Source organism: Mirounga angustirostris, unplaced genomic scaffold (genome assembly GCF_029215605.1).
Source record: "Mirounga angustirostris isolate CCGP_5_RB_7025 unplaced genomic scaffold, mMirAng1.0.hap1 SCAF_1, whole genome shotgun sequence".
In the NCBI taxonomy this organism is placed as follows: Eukaryota; Metazoa; Chordata; class Mammalia; order Carnivora; family Phocidae; genus Mirounga; species Mirounga angustirostris.
Window position 1 is genome coordinate 170,459,815 of NW_026991709.1, and position 6,000 is coordinate 170,465,814.

Genomic DNA, 6,000 nt, shown 5'->3' on the forward strand with positions numbered 1-6,000 from the left:
GCATTGTGGTCTGAAAATAGGCAGGGAATGATCCCAATCTTTTGGTACCGGTTGAGACCTGATTTATGACCTAGGATGTGATCGATTCTGGAGAATGTTCCATGGGAACTAGAGAAGAATGTGTATTCCGTTGCTTTGGGGTGGAATGTTCTGAATATGTCTGTGAAGTCCATTTGGTCCAGTGTGTCATTTAAAGTCTTTATTTCCTTGTTGATCTTTTGCTTAGATGATCTGTCCATTTCAGTGAGGGGGATGTTAAAGTCCCCCACTATTATTGTATTGTTGTCGATGTGTTTCTTTGCTTTTGTTATTAATTGCCTTATAAAATTGGCTGCTCCCATGTTAGGGGCATAGATATTTACAATTGTTAGATCTTCTTGTTGGATAGATCCTTTAAGTAGGATATAGTGTCCTTCTTCATCTCTTATTACAGTCTTTGGTTTAAAATCTAATTTGTCTGATATAAGGATTGCCACCCCAGCATTCTTTTCGTGTCCATTAGCATGGTAAATGGTTTTCCACCCCCTCACTTTCAATCTGGGGGTGTCTTTGGGTCTAAAATGAGTCTCTTGCAGACAGCATATCGATGGATCTTGTTTTTTAATCCAGTCTGTTAGCCTGTGTCTTTTGATTGGGGCATTTAGCCCATTTACATTCAAGGTAACTATTGAAAGATAGGAATTTAGTGCCATTGTATTGCCTGTAAGGTGACTGTTACCGTATATTGTCTGTGTTCCTTTCTGGTCTATGTTGCTTTTAGGGTCTCTCTTTGCTTAGAGGACCCCTTTCAAGATTTCCTGTAGGGCTGGTTTTGTGTTTGCAAATTCCTTTAGTTTTTGTTTGTCCTGGAAGCTTTTTATCTCTCCTTCAATTTTCAATGACAGCCTAGCTGGATAGAGTATTCTTGGCTGCATATTTTTCTCATTTAGTGCTCTGAATATATCCTGCCAGTCCTTTCTGGCCTGCCAGGTCTCTGTGGATAGGTCTGTTGCCAATCTAATGTTTCTACCATTGTAGGTTACATATCTCTTCTCCTGAGCTGCTTTCAGGATTTTCTCTTTGTCTATGAGACTCGTAAGTTTTACTATTAGATGTCGGGGTGTTGACCTATTTTTATTGATTTTGAGAGGGGTTCTCTGTGCTTCCTGGATTTTCATGCCTGTTTCTTTCCCCAAATTAGGGAAGTTCTCTGCTATAATTTGCTCCATTATACCTTCTGCCCCTCTCTCTCTTTCTTCTTCTTCTGGGATCCCAATTATTCTAATGTTGTTTCGTCTTATGGTATCGCTTATCTCTCGAATTCTGCCCTCATGATCCAGTAGTTGTTTATCTCTCTTTTTCTCAGCTTCTTTATTTTCCATCATTTCATCTTCTATATTACTGATTCTCTCTTCTGCCTCATTTATCCTAGCAGTTAGCGCCCCCATTTTTGATTGCACCTCATTAATAGCCTTTTTGATTTCTACTTGGTTGGATTTTAGCTCTTTTACTTCTCCAGAAAGAGTTTCTCTAATAACTTCCATATTTTTTTCAAGCCCAGCTAGTATCTTTAAAGTGATGATTCTGAACTCTAGATCTGACATCGTACTAATGTCCGTATTGAGCAGGTCCCTGGCAGTCGGTACTGCCTCTTGTTCTTTTTGTTGAGGTGATTTTTTCCATCTCGTCATTTTGTGCAGAGGAGAATAGATTAATGAGAGAACAAAATGCTAGCAGAGTAACCACGTCCCCAGAAAATATACTCTAAACAAATCAGAAAAGACCTGAAGCAGTGGGATAAGAAGGGGAAAGAGAGAAAAAAGAAAAAGAAAAAAAAAGAAAAAGATAAAGATAAAAACAAAAACAAACAAAACAAAACAACAACAACAAAAGAAAAACCAGAATGTGATCAACTATGATCTATATGGTATATAGATCAGTGCCACACACTAGATTTGGGGTGTATTTTGGTCTTTTAGAAGAAAGTGTCTCCCAAAATTTTAAAGAAAGAAAAACTTATATATGTACAAAAATAAGGGTTGATATGATGAAGGGATGGAAAATGACTGTAAAAATGGAAATTATAAAAAATTTTATAAAAGGAATTGATAAGAAGTTGTTTGAAAAAAGAAAGAAGAGGATTTAAAAAAAGAAAAAGAAAAAAAAAGGGAGAGGATGTGATCAGGCAGGGGAATAGAAAACACCGTATACTAGAGATTTAGGGTATATTTTAATCTGTTAGAAGAAACTATCTCAAAATTTTAAAGAGAGAACAACTTATATATATAAGCCAAAAATATGAGTAACTACTATGAAGGGATAGAATATGACTCTAAAAATGAAAAATAATAATGTTTTGTTTTTAAAAAAAGGGATTGATAAGATGTTGTTTGAAAAAGGGAAAAAGAAAAATTCAAAAAGAAATAAAAAGACAAAAAGACAGTAAAAAAAAAATTAACTTTAAAAGACTAAGGAATCATGGTAAAAAAGCCATGAATTCTATGTGCATTAGTCCCTTAGCGCTGGAGTTCTGCTGTTCTCATTGATCGGTAAACTTGGTCTTGGCTGGCTGTTCTCGCTGATCTTCTGGGGAGGGGCCTGTTGCCGTGGTTTCCAAATGTCTCTGCCGGAGGCGGAATTGCCCCGCCCTTGCCCCCTCCCGGCTAAGTCATCTGCTCGGGTTTGCTCTCCGGGGCTTTTGTTCCCTGCGAGCTTTCCGTACAGCTTTGGAGGCGGAGAGTGAAAATGGCGGCCTCCCAATCTCCGCCCCGGAGGAGCGGAGAACTCAGGCCGCTCCTCAGTGAGCCCCCAGAGAAAAGCCGTCAGTCACTCCCGTCTCCCCGGTCTGCAGCTGCACTCCGTGCTCAACCGGCCTGTGACCGCGCGTTTCTATCTCTGGCACCCGACCCGGTCTGGAGTCTCCAAACCCAGCAGATCCCTCCGGTGCAGTCCCGCGCGGCTCCTCCCGGGGGAGGAAGGTGAGTGTCCCCGGATCTGCCGCTTGTTGGGTCCCTGCTGGAGGAGCAGGGGCCCGACTGTGCCGCGGATCACGGCTTATGTCAACCCCGAGCTGAAAGCCCGCGCCTGGACTCCGCCTCTGCAGCCGGCTTCCCTGCTCCGATACCTGGGAGCTCTGCCACACTCAGGCACCCCCGGTCTTTCTGTGACCCCAAGGGTCCGGAGACCACACTGTCCCGGAGGGTTCCACCCCCCGCTTAGCCACCAGAGTGACGTCCCTCGGCGGAGCAGACTTTTAAAAGTTCCGATTTTGTGCTCCGCGGCTTTATCACTTGCCAGAAGCGGCCGACGGAGGCCCCTCCCCCGCCGTCTATCCTCCCGAATATCGCCTCGGATTCACTTCTCCGCACCTCCTACCTTCCAGAAAGTGGTCGCTTTTCTGATGAGAGAGTTGTTGCTCTTCTTTTCTTCGATCTCCTGTTGGGTTTGTAGGTGTTCAGAATGGTTTGATCCCTATCCAGCTGAATTCCTGAGAGGAGAGGAAATCCAGGTCTCCTACTCCTCCGCCATCTTGCTCCGCCCCTCTCATTAACAATTTTTGTTAGCTGGCTGACCTAGCAGATAAACTCCCAAATTTCAGTGGCTTAACACAGTTCAAGTTCATATTTTGCTAACATAATAATCTAATGCAGCTGTTCTTAAGCAGGTAACTCTTCTGGATGTCTCTCCTTCAAGCAGTGACTCAGGGACCCAGGCTCTTTGAATCTTGTGGCTTTTCTACCTTCACTCTGTGGCTCTTATGGCTGTCCTGGGGATTGGCTCCATTTCAGCTAGACGGCAGAGGAAATGAGCAGGAAGAGTTGTGTATGGGAGGTGTTTATGAGCCCCACCTGGATCTCCACTGTTATCCCACTGGCTAAAACTCAGTCTTAACAGCCAGATCTAACTGCCAGGGAGACTGGGGGGTATAATTTGGCTGTGTGACCTGAAAGAAAAGGAACCGAATTTGATGATTATCTCTCCCACAAGGTGCTACTAGTTACCTGATTCTCAAGTATGAGAACTCCTGATCCTAAGCATCATTTGGAACACCATTTAGATCAGAAGTCCTCTTTTCCCAGCCCATCAACTCACCCGCCTACTGGGGAGCTGAGCCAGCCCAAACTCAGGTAAGACTTGAGTTCTCTAGAGTGGGTGCCACCTACTGATTTCACTTAACTTTTTATCCTTTATCTCTGACTCTGGAATCATTCTTTCTCTCAGGCTTGTCTAAGCTTCTGTTCGAACTCTGACCCTACACCTATGCCTTCACCTTTATCTCTGATACCTTTGTTCACAGACTCTTTCTCTCGTTCTTTATTAGTTTCATGTGAAGAGTACCACATCTGGATGCTTGTAGCTTAGGGATGATTGTCTGTCTTAGTCTTCAGAACTGTAAAGCAGGGTCTGGTAGTGTTAAAAAGCAATAGGAGAATGTAAGAGAATTTGCAATATCTGGAGAATACAGTAGTTTGGTACGGCCTGTTAGGAAAGAGTGTCATTTATATGGAGTTATTAGCTGAATTGGGGTTCCATCAATCAGTAATGCTACAGATACTTCCTTACATTCAGTTTGTGATAAAAGAATTTTTATGCATATAATCTCTATATTAAATAGCACTCCTGCAGAATAGCCATTATTATCCCTATATATCAGTCAGATACAACCAGAAAAACAGAACCCCTAGAATAGAGATAGCTAAGTAGGTAAATAGATTTATTGCAAGGAATTGGATTATACAAGGGGGGTTGGCTAGTCTAGTCTGTAATCTGTAGGGCAAGCTCTCAGGAAGGGGAGGTTGGAATTCCTGGGCATGAGCTGAAAGCACAGATGAAATTTCCTCTTTAAGGAAGCCTTAATTCTGCTCTTAGGAACTTTCAATTGATTGAATCAGCCCATACGGATTGTCTAGGTTCATCTCCTTTACTTAATTCAGCTGACTATGAACTTTAAGCATGTCTACAAAATGCCTTCATAGCAACACCTAGCTTAGTGTTTGATTGACTAAATGAGGACAAAGCCTAGCCAAGTTAACGTATACAGCTGATCATCCTGTTCCATTTTACAAATAAGGAAAAGCAGTAAGTTGCAGAGCTGGTTATTTGGGCTTTTTCTTTCACAATTAAATATAGTCTTAGGTATTTTTCAAGTCCTTAAGTTTCATATCATGTTTGCAGCAGGATCCAAAGTATCTGGATTGATTTACCAAGCCTAATCTAAATGATACAATACTTAAAACTTAATAGTGAAGAAAGTCATTCACTACTTGGCAGCCAGAAGAGTATGAGAATGACTTACTTTTTCCTTGTCTAAGAGTCTCATCATGAATAATTTCCAGTAGGTATAAGGACTTGATTTTAAGAAAGTCAATGATAGTAGAATTTTCCTCTTTAATTCTTCATTCAGAATTACAAGAGACACAAATCCTTAACATTTATTTCCAGCCCTGAGGCTGAACAAGTTATTGGTTTAATTATAGAAAGCTGAACTTTCATCTTTCTTTAATTGAGCATGGATAATTTGTACCTGTGATCAGTAGCCAAAATGTCATAAAATCACTTATGAAGTCTCATACCCTTGAACTGTAGTAAAAATACCAGTTATTTTGTAGGCTCTACAGTCATAATTTTGGGCATCTATTTTAATTTGTTGGTAATTATTGTCAGCCCTTCATGAGTAATGCAGTTTGGAAAATGTCACAAAAAGTGCTATTTCCCTTTTGGTGACAGCCAGTACATTTATTTATTTATTAAAATATTTTATTTATTTATTTGACAGAGAGAGACATAGCGAGAGAGGGAACACAAGCAGGGGGAGTGGGAGAGGGAGAAGCAGGCTTCCCGCAGAGTAGGGAGCCTGATGTGGGGCTCAATCCCAGGACCCTGGGATCATGACCTGAGCCGAAGGCAGACACTTAACGACTGAGCCACCCAGGTGCCCCGACAGCCAGTACATTTAGAGAAGAGGAGGCCAATGTGGAGACAGATGCTGGCTTCATGGGCCCACAGTTTGAATGACAATTA

At 41.7% G+C, this 6,000-nt stretch overlaps 1 long non-coding RNA gene across 1 annotated transcript in view; it reads left to right on the top strand.

The window, feature by feature from the left end:
- Positions 1–5,703, top strand: part of LOC123833613 (uncharacterized) — a 273,703-nt gene extending 268,000 nt beyond the window's left edge. The window contains exons 5-6 of the long non-coding RNA XR_010412104.1: positions 2,831–2,957; positions 3,967–5,703. This is a non-coding gene — a long non-coding RNA (uncharacterized LOC123833613). The remainder of the gene's footprint in view (positions 1–2,830; positions 2,958–3,966) is intronic.
- Positions 5,704–6,000: the final 297 nt, after the last annotated feature.